General features: G+C 46.8%; 1 protein-coding gene across 2 annotated transcripts in view; it reads left to right on the forward strand.

Annotated features, from left to right (window-relative positions):
• The window catches only part of EXOG (exo/endonuclease G), a 319,256-nt gene that overhangs the window by 52,666 nt on the left and 247,911 nt on the right, over positions 1 to 18,679 (forward strand). The window contains exon 1 of one of the 2 annotated variants that reach the window (XM_085632029.1): positions 17,859 to 18,216. The exons of the other annotated variant lie outside the window; for it this stretch is intronic. The gene's annotated coding sequence lies outside the window, so the exon portion shown is untranslated. Of the gene's footprint in view, positions 1 to 17,858; positions 18,217 to 18,679 lie in introns of those variants that run through there. 2 annotated transcript variants of the gene reach the window in all.

Genomic DNA, 18,679 nt, shown 5'->3' on the forward strand with positions numbered 1-18,679 from the left:
ATCGCTAAATCTCTCGACCTCCCCCCCTGCAGAGACACCGTATGTGATAATCTTAGCTAATGTTCCAACCTTACCATCTGGGGATAATGAGACATGGGACTGTGTAATCATGCTAGGAAGCAGGGTAAGAAGCCCCCTAAAGAGATGCTAAGCATTTACAAAGCTAAATGCTGGCCCACTGCCGTATGAGTAGGAGTGTGGGGGCATATCAATTGTCAAACTCTACAATTGGTGGAAACACCTTTTTAAGGCACCTCCTCTCAGTCTCCAGTAGCAGCTTTGCGGTTGTTTGCCATTCTGAATTGGGTATATCTTTTTTAATAGGCATAGTTAGGATGCAGCCATTTATACCTTAGCACAAGCTTTGGACATCTGAGAACGCTAGACTTAATTGTGACATTATCAGGGACTGTCTTAAATCCCCTTTCGCCCTTAAAATATCCTGGTTGAAATATATCAAAAATCTCACCGGTGATTTGGGGCATCCAGATGTTTTTGATCAGCCTAACTCCCTGGTATGTATCAGTCGAAGGAAATTAAAGGCGGAATGTATGTTGCTGTTTGAAGACCCAAGGTTGTCCACAGAACTGTTAAAACCGAATGTACTTAAAAACCAAATGATGTTGGTTACACTTAACATTCAATCCTGTCTAGAACTGGTATACAACGATAGACACAGTTTTGTTCTAACTCGATTCAGAATGGATACATTTCACCGCCTCACTATCTTTTCCAATACGAATGATTGGACTACGCTATTAGTAAACTGGTAAAGACCATAAGAGGCATTTAATTATTCCGGTCATGCAATTTTGTAAAATGTCGGCCTGCATATCTGTTTTTACAAACTTTAATTTCTTATCTGTAATATCATGTCAAGTTTTTTATGTGACATGATTAATCACAGAAAGATGTTAAAAGCTTGTAACTCTGTTATTGAGGAACAGTAGTACTCTCTTATCAGCCTGTGAAGTTTGAAAGTTATTCTATGTACATGTGGTTTTAGGATCATATCTATGAGGATGATTATATGTGTTGTATAATATGCTTTTATGATTTTTTTAATGACATTGAATAAAGCTTACTTGATTTGATTTTAGCATCAAAAACAAATATTTCACGTTTTTTTTTAATTTTTGTAATTGGATTGTTAGTGCCCTCTGTAGACCCCCATTCCATTTAGTACATCTTAAAAGACTTAGTAAGTTAGGAAACATTTTTAAACATTGTTTTAAATTTTTAATAAGGTCCCAACTACTGAGTAAATGATAGGCACAATGGAGGCTGGTCAGAACCTCGACCTGGCAATCATCACAGCCCTGAAGATCTTGGATTTAAGGATGTTGTGCAAAGCAAGGGGCATGAGCTATAAAGTGACAGCTAAGAAGGAGGGCCTGGGGAGTCTCCTCAGCTCCTATTAGAAAGAGAGAATAGAGAGGATGGGCTATGCCTCAGAAGATGATCCTGAATAGGATGAGAATGAAGCCTTGGCTCAGATGAATAATTTTGGGGAAGAAGGTGAAAACCTCCACTCTCCACCCTTCCCCAGGCCCCCCTCACCAGAGGGAGGTAGCAGAAGTCACTCTAGCAGACCCCCCACTGGAAGGGTAGTAAGATTCTTGAAGGGTGAGCTTGAACAAATCTCCCTGGAAGAAAAAGCTCGAACCTGAGTAGAGGGCACTTACCTTTAAAGAGAGAAGGGTTAAGTTGGACATTAGTCCCAAAGATGGTGGCAGCAATAATAGTACCAGGGACAAGGAGGAATCCTTTCACCCCAAGATCCCCACAGGGATTGTCCCCAAGTTTAGTGATGGTAATGATATTGACAAATGGTTTGCAGCCTTTAAGAGGGCCTGCAAACTGAGAAGACTAGCTCACCAGAACTGGGGCTCTCTACTTTGGGAGTTAGTCTCAGAGAAGGGCAGAGGCAGACTTCTGACCCTATATGAGGAGGTGGTCCTATCAGCACATGAAGGAGACCTTGATAGAAGGATTTGTACTCACTACAGAAGAGTGCAGGGTAAAGTTAAGAGAAATCCATAAAGGTCAAAACCAGAAATGAATGGACTTTGTGGACTCTTCAGTCAAATCACTAGATGGCTAAATCAAGGGCAATGGGGTGGACACTTATGATGGGCTGTATAATTTAATTATGAAGGAGCACAGTTTAACTATTTGTACCACAGAAACATTTTAGCTGCATTTGGAGGATTCTATGTTGTCTTTTCACAGAGAGCTGGGTAAAATAGCTAACAAATGGGTCAGAACCAGGGTGTCCAGAACAACTCATGGTGGAAGTGACCAGAAAAAGGGCACACAGACCTCCGGCTGGGGGAGGAGATTAACAACAAACAAGATAAAAAGGAGTCATCTAATTACCCCAAAATACTTTTCAGGAGGGTGGACCCCAAGACTTCTCCCAGTCCGAAGGCAAGCGGTACCAGGGTTAAAACTGGGATCCATCAAACGCTTCTGGGTTATGTCATGACTGTCATCAGGCAGGTCATAACACTGGAGATGAAGCCTTCTCCAAAATGTCTACCAATTGTGGGCAGTCCAAAGGATTGGCCAACATAGGAGTGGGGGTAGAGGTGTACCTTGGAGAGGCCAGAGGTTACACAGAGGCTACTTTTGTTTCTCTGGGTCGGGTGGATATTGAATCCCTGGCTGTCTTGCCTCCTATTATGGAGGCGTATAGACAAAGGCCAAAGATCAATGGGACTGAGGAAGAGGCTCTGAGGAATACAGGTGGCAGTGTCACTATAATGGCAGCTAAACTGGTTTGCCCAGGCCTAATGTTACCTGGTATCAGTCACCAGGTTACCAATGAGGACAATGCGACTAAGCTCCACCCAATGGCCTTGGTAAGTTTAGAATGGTGAGGGGTTACTGGCCCAAAGAAGGTGGTTGTGTTCCCTGCCATCCCAGTGGAGTGTCTGTTGGAAAATGATCTTGAGACTTCTGCATGGGCAGAGGTGGAGACGAAGGCTCATGCAGAAATGCTAGGTGTCCCTGAGTGTGTGTGTGTTACTACCAGAGCACAGGCAGCACATCAGGGAAGTCATGGGGCCTTGGATCCTGAACCAGTGGACCAAGTGACCCCGAACAACAGAAAGGGCAAGAAGTCTGCTAAGGCAACTTTTAAGAGGTCACAGGGCCAGGTTGAGAGTTCTCCGGAAGGAAATGCCCTCGTGTCCGAGGAGGGATCTGCAGCTGATGGAGTCTGGCCTGACCTGGCAGAACTCTTAAATCCAGAGAGGACCTATACCATTGGCAAAAGCACTTCCCTACTATTGAAGGCCTCAGGCAGAAAGCTGCAAGAAAAGGGTGATGTCAGTGGTAACTACAGGGTCTACAGGGAGGATGGGCTTCTGTACACTGTGGCAAAGGACCCTGGTTTGGCAAAGGACCCCAAACCAGGGGCAGCCAGGAGAGTGGTCGTCTCCCAAATGTACATAGAGTTCATCCTTACTTTGGCCCATGACATCCACTTAGGTGGACATCTGGGACAAACCAAAACCTGAGAGAGGTTGGTTGTCCATTTTTATTGGCCACTGTGTGAGATGTCAAGCCAGTGGCTAGACGGGCTCATAACTAAAGGCTCCCTTAATTCCACTACCAGTGGTTGGGACTCCCTTTGAGAGGGTAGGGATTGGCATTGTTGGTCCCCTTGACCCTCTAACTACATCTAGGATTAGATTTATCCTAGAGGTAGTGGACCGTGCTACTAGATACTCAGAGACTATTCCCCTCGAGACAGCAGCAACTGCTCATGCAGTAGCAAAGGCCCTCTTTGGAATCATCACCAGGGTTGGGTTTCCTAAAGGGGTGGTCTCTGATAGAGAGACTAACTTCATGGCTGCATACCTAAAAAAGTATCTGGTGTGAGCTATATGTTCACCACCCCTTATCACCCTCAAACAAATAGTTTAGTTGCAAGGATCAACAAAACCATGAAAGGCATGATAATGGGCCTCTCTGACAAACTCAGAAAGAGATGGGATGTTCTGTTACCTTGCCTACTGTTTCAGTACAGAGAGGTGCCATAAAAGATGGTTGAATTCAGACGATTTGAACTTCAGTTTGGCCATACTGTAAGGGGTCCATTGAGTATTGTATGGGAAGGATGGGAGAGACCTCTCAAAGAGCACAAGTAGGACATAGTGGACTATGTGCTAAGTCTACGTTCATGTATGAAAGCATGCATGAAGAGGGCAAACAGGAACCTAGAGGCCAGCCAGGAGCTTATCAAGCACTAGTATGACCAGAAGTCAGCACTGATGGAGTACCAACCAGATCAGCTGGTGTGGGTTTTGGAGCCTGTGGCTCTCAGGGCCCTCCAGAACAAGTGGACTGAACCCTATCGAATCTTGGAGAAGAAGGGGGAAGTCACCTACTTGGTTGACATAGGCAGCCCAAGGAGTACTTGTAGAGTTCTCCATGTAAATCACCTAAAACCCAACCAGGACAGAACTGACATGACCATGCTCAAGGTCACTGATGGAGGCCAGGAGGAGGAAAGTGAACCCCTCCCTGACCTCCTGTCAAACGACCCCTAGGATGGGTCAATTGAAGGTGTTGCCTGGTGTGACACCCTTACTGCAAAACAGCAATCTTACTGCAGGCAAGTCCTAGGATTGCGGAGTTCTTTTCCTTATGACCTGGACAGACAACGTGGTGTACCCAGGATGTGGACACTGGTGACAGTCTCCCAGTCAAAAAAAAGATTTACAGGTTGTCAGACCAAGTTATGGCTTGCATTAAGACTGAGGTCAGCAAGATGTTGGAGTATGGTGTTATTCAACCTTCTGATAGTCAGTGGGCTAGCCCACTGGTACTGGTCCCTAAACCTCACTTCAAAGGTGGGAAACTTGAGATGAGGTTCTGTGTGGACTACAGGTGTCTCAATGCAGTTACCAAAACTGATGCTCGCCCCATACCACGAGCAGATGAATTGACTGACAAGCTGGATGCAGCAAAATTCTTAAGTACATTTGATTTAACATCAGGGAACTGGCAGATTGGACTCACCCAGAGAGGTCAGCATTTTCAACCCCAGAAGGTGACTACCAGTTCAAAGTGATGCCATTTTGATTAAAACACGCACCTGTCACCTAGCAGAGGTTTTTAGAATAGAGTTCTTTCAGGATTGGATGACTTCAGTGCAGCATATCGAGAAGATATAGCTGTCTTTAGCTCTACCTGGGAATATCACCTAGTCCACCTCAAGGAAGCCTTACAGGCCCTGCATCAGGTAGAGCTAACTATCAAGGCCAGCAAGTGCCAGATAGGGCAGAGTTCTGTAGTGTATTTGGGCCACCTTGTACATTTCTGGGCTGGGAAGCTCCCAAAACTGACTCAAGTCAGGGCATTCCTTGGCTTGACTGGATACTACAGGAGGCTTGTGAAGGTGCATGGGGCCATTGTGGCCCCACTTATTGAACTTACCTTCAAAAATCAGCCTAAGAGGGTCATATGGACCACAGAATGCCGAAAGGCCTTTGACACCATGAAAGAGGCTATGTGTTTTGCCCCATACGGAAATAACCTGACTATGGAAATTAGTTCATTGTCCAAACAGGCACTTCTGAGCATGGGATTGGACAGTGTTAGCACAAACCAATGCTAAGGGCCAGGATCAACCAGTTGCCTATATCGGCAACTGAATCCTCCCTGGAGAGCAGTGTTGGAGTGCCATTGAGAGAGGGAAGCCTTTGGTGTGGTTTGGTCCATGAAGAAGCTGAGACCCTACTTGTTTGGGACTCACTTCAAGGTTCAGACTAACCACAAGCCTCTCAGATGGCTGATGCAGATGAGAGGAGAAAACCCCAAACTGCTGAGGTGATCCATTTCCCTACAGGGTATGGACTTTATAGTGGAACATACACCAGGGACTGACCATGCAAATACAGATGGTCTTTCCAGGTTTTTCCACTTTGACAATGAGAACTTCCAGGGGATAGGTTAGTTGCTCATCACCTTTCGTCTGGGGGGTGGTGGGGATCATATAGGAAAAAGCCCCTTTTTGTATGGTCACTTCCACTTTTTTGCTCCAAATGCTGATGGTTATGACTCTGATAGTGCACTGTTGTCTGCTGCCCAGAAGCCAGCGCCTGTGCTCTCTCATAAAACTGTTATGTTAAACCTGGTAATCCCAAATTGGCTAAATATTTACCTCCTTAAAAGTCCATAGTATATAGTACCAGTTGTACCCAGGGCATTGATGGTAAAGGGACCCCCAGGGCTGCAGCATGAGTTTGTGCCATCCTGGGCTACCCATGCAACCTACTGACAGCAGACCTTCCATTGCAGACTGCAGGAGCAGTGCAAACTACTCGAACTCTGCGGTGTCTTCACCATGTGTGGCAGGGTCACATATACTGTCATTAATGTATGTCAGGCACCCCTTAGGAAGGCCTCCTCAGCCCAGGAGGCAGGGTGCATTTTAATTTAGGTGTTACCAGTAAGTGCAAGCCTATAGGTCCCTATAGTGGTGTTCCCCATTGGAAACCACTATATGCGTTAGCGGTCCATAGGATAGCATGGGCTGCCAACCAGGCACCCCCGAGATTGGCAGCTCCTTGATGGTACCACTAAAATAAGTCATGATTTGGTATAAAAAATAAACTTGCCTTCTCACCCCTGACACAATACTCATGCCCTGGGTGACGTGGCATGTACCCAGCGGGCACCTTAGAGGTTACCCCTGTTTGCCCCCAGCTTAACTGTGTTCTCGCTGACCAGCCCATGCTTTCCTGTGCCTGCTGCTGCCAAGACAAGATTCTGACCTCCTGTAAGGCAGTGTGATCACTCCCAGGAGTGAGAGATAAAGGCTAGGCAGGAAGGAGGTCACACCTTCCTCCTTCCCAGATGGCTAATAAATTAGCACATCAGAGCGGTGAGCTTCAAAGGCCATACCACCTCTGATATGCATCTGGGCTATCCCCCTGAGGAGGAAACATTCCTTCCCTTGCCCAGGGCAAGGTGGGAAATTAGCTATGCAGGAGGTGTACAACCCAGGTAGGCTGGCCACACCTAATATTGAATTCTACCATCTTTAGGACAGCAGAAATAGTGAGTTCTGGGTATAAAAGGTGACACTAGGACCTCAGGTCTGAACAACTTACTTCAAGGAAGGACCAGGAGGAGACCCGTGTAGCCCACAACGGGGACTTTGCCCACCAGAGCAAAGCAAAAGAGATATTCTTTGTCTCTAAGGCAACAGACTCGGAATTGAGTGAACGACCCTCGTCCTTGGCCAAAACTTGGTCACTCCCAAAGAGAGGGACCCTTATGGAAGCCAGGAGCACTCTCAGGGTCCCTTGGACTAGTGACACTAGTCCCCTGCAAACTGCAGGTAAAAATTCTCACCGGATCTAAAGAATCACTGACTATCGGGCCCTCCGACTTACATCACCCAAATCTAGTTGGTCCAGTGCATTATGAGAGTTGTAGTCTTGCCTGCCCGGAAGTCTCAGGCAGCTACGTTACCCCTTCTCCCCACATAGTGAAGTTTCCAAAGCTTTTCGTTGTGCTTACCGCTGCCATGGCTTGCTGGTCCTCAGTCTGGTAACTGATCCCCACACTTGATGCTGCAGCTACAGAGAACATCATGCAACCATCGTCTGATATCAGAAGCTGTGCACCTAGTGTGTTTTTGCATTTTGTTTCTTGCAGCATGAGTAAGCGCTAAAAACAGCTCCACCCGCGGCTCCTGTTCAGCACCAAGGACAGCTAGAACAACTCTTCACCCGGATCCATGGGCTAGGTAAAATTGATCTCACTGTTGTGGCCTAGTCCCGGAGCTCACAGGACCATACCCCAATAGGCGTTCCCAGTAACTCGACCTGCAAGTGACCAATTGGCACTAGTGTATTTTGCCATTCAACGCAATGATATTTTGTCTATGTATTTTGCTACACTGATTTAATATTACTCCGGGTATATGTATGCTATCCAGTTCATTTTGGTGCGTAAAATAAGATACAAATACACTCCGTTTTTATAAATTGGTGTCGGATTTCTCTTGCGACGTGCCAATTACTTATCATCCATGTTGGTACTCTGAAATGCTTAACACATGTTCCTCTAGTAAAGCCTGACTGCTCTTTGCCACTCTAAAAAGACTGAGCTAAGGATTTATTAGTGTGAATCCAAGGACCATCTTTAGGGTATTGTGATAATATCACATGGTAAGGCCACCCAGCCATACCACATAACATTTAACTTTCCTACTGTCACGAGTCCGATAACTGCGGACTTTGTTGCCCTTCGATTGTGACCCAGTTGTTTCACCCTTTGTGCAGGAAGGACAAGAGCCCTTTAAGGGAATCTCTCAGGCGGAATCCCCGGGCGTGTGGCCCACGACGTCATACCCAAGCGGCCTATCGGAGGAGCAGCGGACGCAAACAAGAGGGCCGTCCATCTTTCAGGAGACGGAAGCGGGTTTCCCCAGAGCAGGAGAGGTCGTGGCGTGGACAGAGAGGAACAGCAGAGGCAGAATAGCAGCGAGAAGAAGCGGAGCCGAAGAAGAGACCGAAGCAAGTACTGCTGTGGCGTGCAGAGACGACAAGCCGGGAGGCCAACGGGACTACGTTTCGCCCAGCCACCCCCCAGGAGGATGGTGGCTTACTAAGGTACGGGCGACACTACAGGGGCTTACGGGACAAGGGAGGGGAAGGACTTTGTATAGAGGGAGGAGGGAGGTCACGTCGGGGCTCACCCAGTGCCGGTCAAAGGTGACTTCTCACCTCACTCCCCTTCCCTGAGAGAGAAACGCCAGTTTTTCCCTGCGACTCACTCCGGTCTATTTCTTTTGTTGTTTTATCCCGATCCACCCACGCCATTTCCATCAACGTTGGGGAGGTGACGTACCGAATATCCAACCCCAAGTCCAGGGGAAGACCTGGTGAACACGGAACCTTTTCCAACCAGGAGTTTGGACCCCTGAATGACCACAGACTTTCACTTAATTTTTGTGCTCTTGAGAAATTGAATTTTAGAATAAAACAAAACTTGCTGAACTTTATCCCTCTCTCTTACAAACTTTCATTGGTTTGGCCAGCCTCCCTCTGGGAAAGATTCCGTATTGCGACAAAAGTGGTGGAGAATGCGGGCATAGCTCCGTCGCTACAAGATAGAGAACCTCATCTACTAGTTGAAGGAGAGCGAAACCAAACTAGAATGGGCTATCGAGCAGAGTACCAGTCAAGCAGAAAAGGACCAGACAACATTTACCACCGCCATACAGGCCCAAGCGGACAACCTGGTGAAGCTGGCCGAAGGACAAAACCAGCTCCTTCTGGGGCTGGGACAAGGGAGAACTCCTGCACCACCTGGCACGGTTTTCCCACTACAAAAGTACGTACCTGGGGAGGATCCCATAGCCTTTTTTCTTAATTTTGAACGGGCCGCTAGGGCCAGCGGGTGGCCCAGCGACAGATGGCCCTTTTACCTGGCTCCCTTACTCACAGCAGAAGCACAGGCAGCATATCAGACCATCAATCGGGATGGAACCGCCATATACGGGGTGGTGAAGCAATACATCCTGGACCACCTTGGAGTTGATGACGAGGCCTACCGCCTTAGATTTAGGCAAGAACGTGGAACAGCTGGCGACACTCCCAAGACACTTTTTTATAAGATGAAAGAAGATGCCGACCGGTGGCTAAAGCCACAAGAAGGCAATATTGATGATGTAATGAACAAAATATACCTAGAACAATATATGGAAATGCTCCCTCATGGTACTCAAAAGTGGCTACGGCAACACGCAAACCTGACCATAGAACAAGCCGTCGAAATGGCCACTTCGTTCACCCGGGCCCAAAGCTGAGGACCTTTCAAAGAACCCGAAAGACAACACAAAGGTCCTCACCCAACGAAGCCGGAAGAAGGCTCGCCAAAATATACCCTGACCCCCCTAAAGCCAAACCCATGAGATATGACCCACCAGTCACCTCCAGCCCTCAGTGCTTCGAATGCGGCGAGTGGGGCCATATAGCTCGGTTCTGTAGAAATAAGAAGGATAAACCAGATGACGAGCCCATGGATGTCAGCTACGCCCCCAGATCTATTCTGTTTGCGCAGGAGATGGGACCCATGTATTACGTGAGTCTCATTGTAAATAAGCGGGAAATAAAAGCCCTCCTGGATTCTGGGTGTAAGCATTCAGTGGCCCGGGGTGATGTGGTCCTTCGTTCGCAAATCGTAGAAGGGAGAAATGTTGGCATACGGTGTGTGCATGGGGACACCCGGGTCTATCCCATATCCCAATTACCAGTAAGCCCCAAGGCAGGCACCCACACCACCATTACCGTAGGGGTTCTCCCTACTCTTCCCAAGCCACTTATTTTAGGGGTAGACAATCCCTCTTTTCCTCTCCTCCTTGCTAGTGCCCTGAAACCTGAGACAGCCTCAAACAATTCACACAATGCTTTACTGACCTCAGAACCGTGGGCAATGGACAAAAATGTCAGGGCCGCCCAGTTAAATGACGCGTCCCTTAAGCATGCCTGGCAGAGTGCGCAAGAAACGAGGAATGCCCAAAACAAGACCTATCCTTGCTTTCTAGAACAGCACGGGCTTCTGTATCGGATAGCTAAGGAGGTGGCCACACCTCAGCTTTTAGTACCAACGACTTTCAGAGACCAGGTCTTATACTTCGGCCACTCCCACTTGTTAGAAGGTCATATGGGGGCAGTAAAGACCAGTCAGGCCATCCTAGACAACTTCTACTGGCCTGGCATATATCTTCAAATAAGAAAGTATTGCCAGGAGTGTGAAGTGTGTCAGAAGCGTAACCCTTACACCCCTCCAAAGGTACCCCTACAACCCCTGCCTATTATTGGACGACCCTTTGAGCGTATAGGGATGGACCTGATAGGACCCCTGCCTAAGTCCAGCAAAGGCCATCAATATGTCCTCATGATCGTTAACTATGCCACCCGCTATCCTGAAGCATTCCCCCTGAAGACAGCCACTACCACCTCCATATCCCAGAAGTTAATCGAGGTATTCTCAAGGATGGGGTTTCCGAAAGAAATCCTTACGGACCAGGGCACCCTTTTTGTGTCCCGTCTCAATAGGGAGATCTGTAAACAGCTAGATATACGGCACATCAGAACATCCGTATACCACCCACAAACAGACGGCCTCGTAGAGCGTTATAATGGGAACCTGAAGCTTACATTAAAGAATCTCCTGTCAGGGGATGGAAGAAACTGGGATCAGCTTCTTCCGTTAGCGCACTTTGTGATCCGGAGTACTGTGCAGTCAAGCCTGGGTGTTTCCCCCTTTGAACTCTTATTCGGGAGGCGCCCTCGTACCCTCCTTGAAATCACAAAAGAGACGTGGGAAGAACAAGGTGTTGCGGAAGCACATGCTCTATTGGACCATGCAAACCAAGTGAAGGTACGACTTCACAAGCAAAGAACCCTGGCCCACGAGCAATTGGATAAAGCCCAAATGAGACATAAGACACAATACGACAAGGGAACAAAGTGGAGGGAGTTTAAAGCAGGTGATTGGGTTTTAATACTTCTCCCCTCCTCTTCTCACAAATTACGAAAAGAATGGCAGGGTCCCTATTAGGTCGTGAAGAAGGTCGGGAGGACCACCTACGTGCTCGCCTCTCCACCAATAAAACCCAAATGTACCACGTGAACCTCCTTAAAAAGTGGTTAGGTCCGCCTCCACCGAAACCCTGTAGTGTCTCTTTCACCACACCTGCAGAAACCACAGTGGGGGATACCATTCTTAGCCCCGAACTCAGTACAAAAGAGAAGGAAGAGTTACGAGCCCTGCTCCTCTCCTTCTCTGAGATCTTTTCCAACCGGCCAGGAGAAACATCTTTAGCAACCCATTCGATACCCACCCTTGAGGGAGTGGTGGTTAAACAGAAACCCTATCGGGTCCCCGAAGCACGTCATGCTGCCCTACAAAAAGAGGTGGCTGACATGTTGCCTCTGGGAGTAGTAGTACCCTCCCAGAGTAACTGGTGTTCGCCAATAGTCCTCGTCCCGAAGCCAGACAGAACCACCCGCATCTGCATTGACTTCAGAGCGATAAATCGCATTTCAAAACAAGATGGGTACCCCCTTCCTCGGGTGGATGAGCTCATTGAACGCCTGGGTGAGGCTCGCTACATATCCACCATTGACCTCACCAAAGGCTACTGGCAGATACCTCTCCACCCGAAGGACCAAGAAAAGACGGCTTTCTCTACGCAGGACAGGCTCTTTCACTTTACAATGCTACCTTTCGGCCTCCATGGCGCCCTGGCTAGCTTTCAAAGACTCATGGACACCCTTCTGAAAAACCATCTAGGGTATTCGTCAGCCTATTTAGACGACATTGTAGTATTCAGTAAAACCTGGGAAGAACACCAAACCCACATTTTCGCCATCCTCACAGAGCTAAAGAAAGCTAACCTTGCCATAAACGCAAAAAAATCCAAATTTGCCTTTCAAAAAGTCAAATACCTAGGATTCCTATTAGGGGAGGGGATGATTGAACCCCAGGCGGAAAAAGTAAGAGCCATCCAAGACACTCCCTTTCCCAGTACCAGAAAAGTGATAAGGGCTTTTTCAGGTTTGGTCGGCTATTATAGACGATTCATTCCTCATTTTTCGCAAACAGCAGCCCCCCTCACTGACTTGCTAAAAAAATCTTCCACAGCTGCTCGAATCAAAAACCCCACAGAACAGGAACTCCAGGCTTTCAGGGCCCTAAAAACAGCACTGACCACTCCACCTGTACTTCTCACTGCAAACTTCCATAGACAATTCATACTCCAAACGGATGCTTCTGGGGTGGGGATAGGGGCTGTTCTTTCCCAGCTAGATAGCGAGGGATTAGAACGTCCCCTTCTGTATATCAGCAGGAAACTTTTTCCCAGGTAAATGGCCTATCCCACAATAGAAAAGGAGTGTTTGGCACTGAAATGGAGTGTAAAGAAACTTTGTTACTATTTGGAGGGACGCTCTTTTTTGCTTTATACCGACCATGCCCCTCTCACCTGGCTCCAAAAGAACAAGGGGAATAACGACAGGGTCCTTCGGTGGTTTCTGGCCCTGCAACCTTTCCGCTTTGAAGTGTTACATCGCAAGGGCAAGGACCAAGGCAATGCGGACTACCTGTCCCGGTTTCCTCTTTCCCCCGATCGGGGAATCCCAAGGGGGGGCATGTGTCACGAGTCCGATAACGAACTGCGGACTTTGTTGCCCTTCGATTCTGACCCAGTTGTTTCACCCTTTGTGCAGGAAGGACAAGAGCCCTTTAAGGGAATCTCTCAGGCGGAATCCCCGGGGGTGTGGCCCACGACGTCATACCCAAGCGGCCTATCGGAGGAGCAGTTGGCGCAAACAAGAGGGTCGTCCTTCTTTCAGGAGACGGAAGCGGGTTTCCTCGGAGCAGGAGAGGTCGTGGCGTGGACAGAGAGGAACAGCGGAGGCAGAATAGCAGCGAGAAGAAGCGGAGCCGAAGACGAGACCGAAGCAAGTACTGCTGTGGCGTGCAGAGACGACAAGCCGGGAGGCCAACGGGACTACGTTTCGCCCAGCCACCCCCCTGGAGGAGGGTGGCTTGCTAAGGTACGGGCGACGCTACAGGGGCTTACGGGACACAGGAGGGGGAAGGACGTTGTATAGAGGGAGGAGGGAGGTCACATCGGGGCTCACTCGGTGCCGGTCAAAGGTGACTTCTCCCCTCACTCCCCTTCCCTGAGAGAGAAATGCCATTTTTTCCCTGCGACTCACTCCAGTCTATTTCTTTTGTTGTTTTATCCCCATCCACCCACGCCATTTCCATCAACGTTGGGGAGGTGACGTACCGAATATCCAACCCCAAGTCCAGGGGAAGACCTGGTGAAGATGGAACCTTTTCCAACCAGGAGTTCGGACCCCTGAAAGACCACAGACTTTGACTTAATTTTTGTGCTCTTGACAAAGTGAATTTTGGAATAAAACAAAACTTGCTGAACTTTATCCCTCTCTCTTACAAACTTTCATTGGTTTGGCCAGCCTCCCTCTGGGAAAGATTCCGGATTGTGACACCTACAAAGAGCATGAGTGACAGAGTTGGAAGCCCATCCCCTTTGCCGTCAGAGCACTCACAGACACGAAGATATGTTACTGTCAAATCGAAAAGGAGGTCCTTGCGATTCACTGAGTGTTCAATCACTTTCGCCTCTATCTTTTTGGGAGAGACTTTACAATGGTGTCTGACCACAAACTGGTGGTATCTCTGCTCAAGGGAACCTCACAGTTTTCACCTCCTTGCATTCAAAAGTGGGCTCTCCAACTACAATGATGCAGTTTTGACATTGTCAGGCAAGGAGATGATAATCCTGCAGATACTCTGCCAAAAGCATTGAGGAAGACATCTGTATGCCTGACACTATGGAACAATTTGTGCATCTAGTCTCTCACAGTGTCTGCCCCCTGTCCATCTCAGCAGGAGAGAATGAGCAAGTCGCCACTACAGACCCAGAAAACAGCACTGCTGGGAAACGGGTGGAAGACATTTCCAACATGGCACGAAGCAAGAGATAAGGACATCTCACGGACGCTGGTGGAGTTGTGGAAGGTCATACACGAGTTTAGGCTTGCCAGAAATGCCAAGCTCCAGTGAGGGGATAAAATCATAATTTCTAAGAGCTTTCAGGACTGCACTGTCTTAGCGGCCCAGCAAGAGCACCAAGGCATTTTAAAGACAAAGGCATGACTGATAGAAAATGTGTGGCTTGCATTCATTGACAAACTTGTGGAGTCCACAATCACGATATGCTCTTCTGCCAAATAGCAAAACCACAGAACCCTCTTCTGCACTTCATTTTAAAAGCAGCAAGTTATCAAGATAAGCGCCGACTGCAAATCATGGAGTCTACCATTTTTGAAAATATCAAACTCATGATAGAAAAGATCTTTGATGCATAGGAGCTCCCACAATGGCTAAAAAACAAAGAATGGCCCACCATTCTGAGCAAGACTTCAAGAGTACTTACAGGAGCTGCAGATATGGCATCAGAAGATAATGCCCTGCTGGCTCCACGAGAACGACAGAATTGAGATATTCATGCGCACTATGAACAATACAATGCAATAAGCCATGGATAAAGGAAACAACATCGACTGGGCGCTACATCACTTCCTTCGGGCATACAGGAATACTCCCCACTCTATTACCAGCAAGCAAGTTAGTCAGAAAGGCTCCCTGAGACACCATCCCTAGTGCCCCTTGCTGGCAGCCATGAATGTTAGACCATGATCATGGAAAGCAAATGCGAAGTGTGACTAATGACCAGACCACGCAGAGGAGGAGAGCCGTGCTTCTGGAGGTGTACATTGGAGATCGTGTATTGGTCGGGGATCCCCAATTACGAGTAAGTTCAGGCTGCCTTTTGATAGGAGGCCTTTGCTGCTCAATGACACAAATGGGACTATAGTATCTGCCAAGAGAGCTGCTGAGCCGGTCACGAAGAACATATCAATGTTCAAGAAGGTGACTCACCCTGGAGGTCGTGGTGACCCACTAGAGTCAGTGGTCTATGGAGATGAACAGCAGTGGGAAGAGGATGATCCTGCAATGACCCAAACCCCACTGGGGCCTTGTGACATTGGTGGTGTGGACCTTCCGGCACAACGTAGAGCACTGCTGGCAGAGTCAGTCAGTCATTTGTTCTTTATTCATGTACGATTAAGCCATAAAAGCAAACACATCAATAGTACAATGCAACATGATAATAGAAAAGATTAATAATTAATAGAAAAATACTTTTATACAATACCAAAATTACATAATCACAAAACATTCCCATAATTGTTTCCTTATCTTAAAAAATACTCGAATACAATTTCAAACAGCTAAACATACTTACTCAGATGAAAGTTGTTGAATTAAAAAAAAATACCTCCTCATAGGAATGAATATTAAAATTGTTAAAAAGTGGCAACAAAAAATGTTTCCGAGAAGATATGTACAATGTGCAAAAAATAGCAACATATGTAAAGTGAATTGTGCTGAAACATTCTCACAAGGGCAGGGAGGCAGTGTTTACTTCCATAAACTGACAACAGCAACGCCAAAACGGAATGCAAATTATTCAACCTAAACCGGGTTAAATTAAATCTAAACTGAGGATTTCTGACAATAATTAAGATTCTTTGGCATTTATTAAAATCAGGGGTAGATAATCACTCTCAGCTGGGATCCTACCATCTTAACCATCCGCTCTTTCTCGTGGGACTTATAAAGCTTGTCAGTAGCTTACATTTCAGCTCCCCATCAATGCCGTCTGGATTTTCAAAAGGTTCAGGAACACCCAAATCCATACACAACTGTTTCATGCATTTAAGCCAGGGGATATGTAAAATGTTATCCAGCCTTAAACAGTGCTTTAGTACAGCTTTTGAGAAAGATCTGTCCCTTTTGATCCTAATTGAAAGCCATAACATGATGGGGCTACTTCTAATAAAATCAGAAATATAAGACGTACCAGACTCTTCATGTCCAATGAAGTCAGAAATAGATTTTGGGACTGCTAGAAGCCAGTGTAAAAACTCATTTTCTATATTTTGTAGGGGTTCAGGGTTAATATATCCTCAAATTCCTGTCCCGTTACTACCCACGGACAACCATTTTGCCCTATAGCATTCCAGTATAGGTCTAAATGGTTTCCCTCCTACATTTGCAGCAAATCTCTTAACAGCTTCCACATAGCTCAGAATGTGTTGAGTTTTCATAGTAAGGAAGTATTTCCAATCTGATGAGGCCGCAAATGACAAGCCCTAGTAGGTACAAAGGGGAACTCTTATCAACTTTTACATTATCTATTGAATGAGTTATGATTTTAGAGCCACTAGTCATGATATAAGATCTGACTAAATTAATATTTATATCTAGTTTTTCATAAAATGTTAAATGAATAAATCAAAAGTTGTTGGCCATTTGACGTTCTTGATAACAATAAAGTGTTGTCCATGTGTAGTAAAACCGGGACTGTCCTTTTCCCTACCTGTGGTAAATCTTTCCCCCTATCAACTAAAACTTGTTCCAAACTGTTAATCTAAAATGACAATAAAAACGGAGCCAATAAACATCCCTGTTTTACCCTTTTCACAGTCATTCTCTTGGAAGGCCAGTGGACTAGATAGGCACTCTGAAACAATCCACAAGCCTCTCAGATGCGAATGATTTTGTGCAGAACTGAAAGACTAAGTAGTTCTTTGTTTGAAACTTTGTGTGTTTGTTATATGGTTGGCTAGGGATGTAGTGTGCTACCGGGCACACCGTGAGTAGTATGTGCATGGGCGTGACTATATACGTGTTGATATTGATAAAAAAAGATGGTAATGCTTATGATGGTACACTCACATATACAATCTAAAACGCATCGATATTGTCAAGTTCACCCATCATGAACACTCCATTAACCCGACTTCAAAATACGTGATCAAGCAGGCTTTGCAACCCAGGTCTGCGGTAACTGATTGACAGGTCACAGGTGGGATGGTACGTAGCTGGCAGAGGAAACTCAGGTCCATCCCCCAGATAAGTACAGTGACACTACAATCGTCCAAAGAAATTGGCCCCAATAAAGCACACATGGCCAGAGGGGTGTGCGCATTGCCAAACACCATAAAATTAGATGCAATCATGGAGTTAGGAACACACAGCCAATGAGAACACAGCACACACAGTCATCATGCGTCCCTCATGCCGGACATCTGGACACACTACCCACCGGACTACATTGTGTCCATGCAAGGTTGAGCTACCTGAATTTGTTATCAAAGACCCTTTATTTATGACTCCACAGACCAGGCCCGCATTCTTTTACCAAATAAGGATCGCCGGATGTACTTTTATTGTACCAAAACTATATAAGCCTGCACAAATTGATTGTACTTTCAGACAGTCCTCAGATCTGTTTCTGTGGGTTCTAATACCAGCTGAAGTGTTTAATTAAACCTTGTTTCCTGTTTTGTCAAACACCACTTGTCTTTGTTTTTTCATGGTAAATTCATATTTGAGCAACATTTTGGCAAGCCAGAAAGAAGAGATTTGTACCTCGAGCCCGACTGCAGCCAAAGGAGAAGGACCCCGCCCGGGAGGATTCACATCCTCACAGCAAGGAAGGTTAGCAGATCCTGCAATTGATTTGAAGTTCTGTTGGATCCGCGGAAGGAGGTTCGACCTGAAATGGCCGTCACAAGGGTAAGAGACCACATCTGAGCTTTCGTTCCCAGTATTTGGCATATGGCAAACTTGGAAGAAGTACACAAATGTAACTGGAGCGCCCAGTCACTGATAGAAATCTGACATATTGCAAAACTTTATGTGCCCGAACTGAGTAGTTGCAAGGCAGCCTCGGAGGCGATCCTGTGGCGGTCACCTTTCTTTAATAGTCACCAGGCTACGAAGGGTAAAGTAGTCACTTGGACCACGGGGCGTAATACAGGGTTACCGCTTGGACCGCTGCGGGTGATACAGATGGTACGTTTGCCCCTGGCTGTGATACAGGGTCACCACTTGGACCACTGGAAGTGACACAGATGGTACACATCAGCTCTGGGTGTGATACAGGGCCGGCACCACAATCTTATTTTTTAGTCTAAAGGGGTTTTCTCAGTACTACTGGTCTTTTAAACATTGGTGGTGTCTGAAAGAAGTGAGAAGT

The sequence above is a fragment of the Triturus cristatus genome, chromosome 10 (assembly GCF_964204655.1).
Source record: "Triturus cristatus chromosome 10, aTriCri1.1, whole genome shotgun sequence".
NCBI classification, from domain to species: Eukaryota; Metazoa; Chordata; class Amphibia; order Caudata; family Salamandridae; genus Triturus; species Triturus cristatus.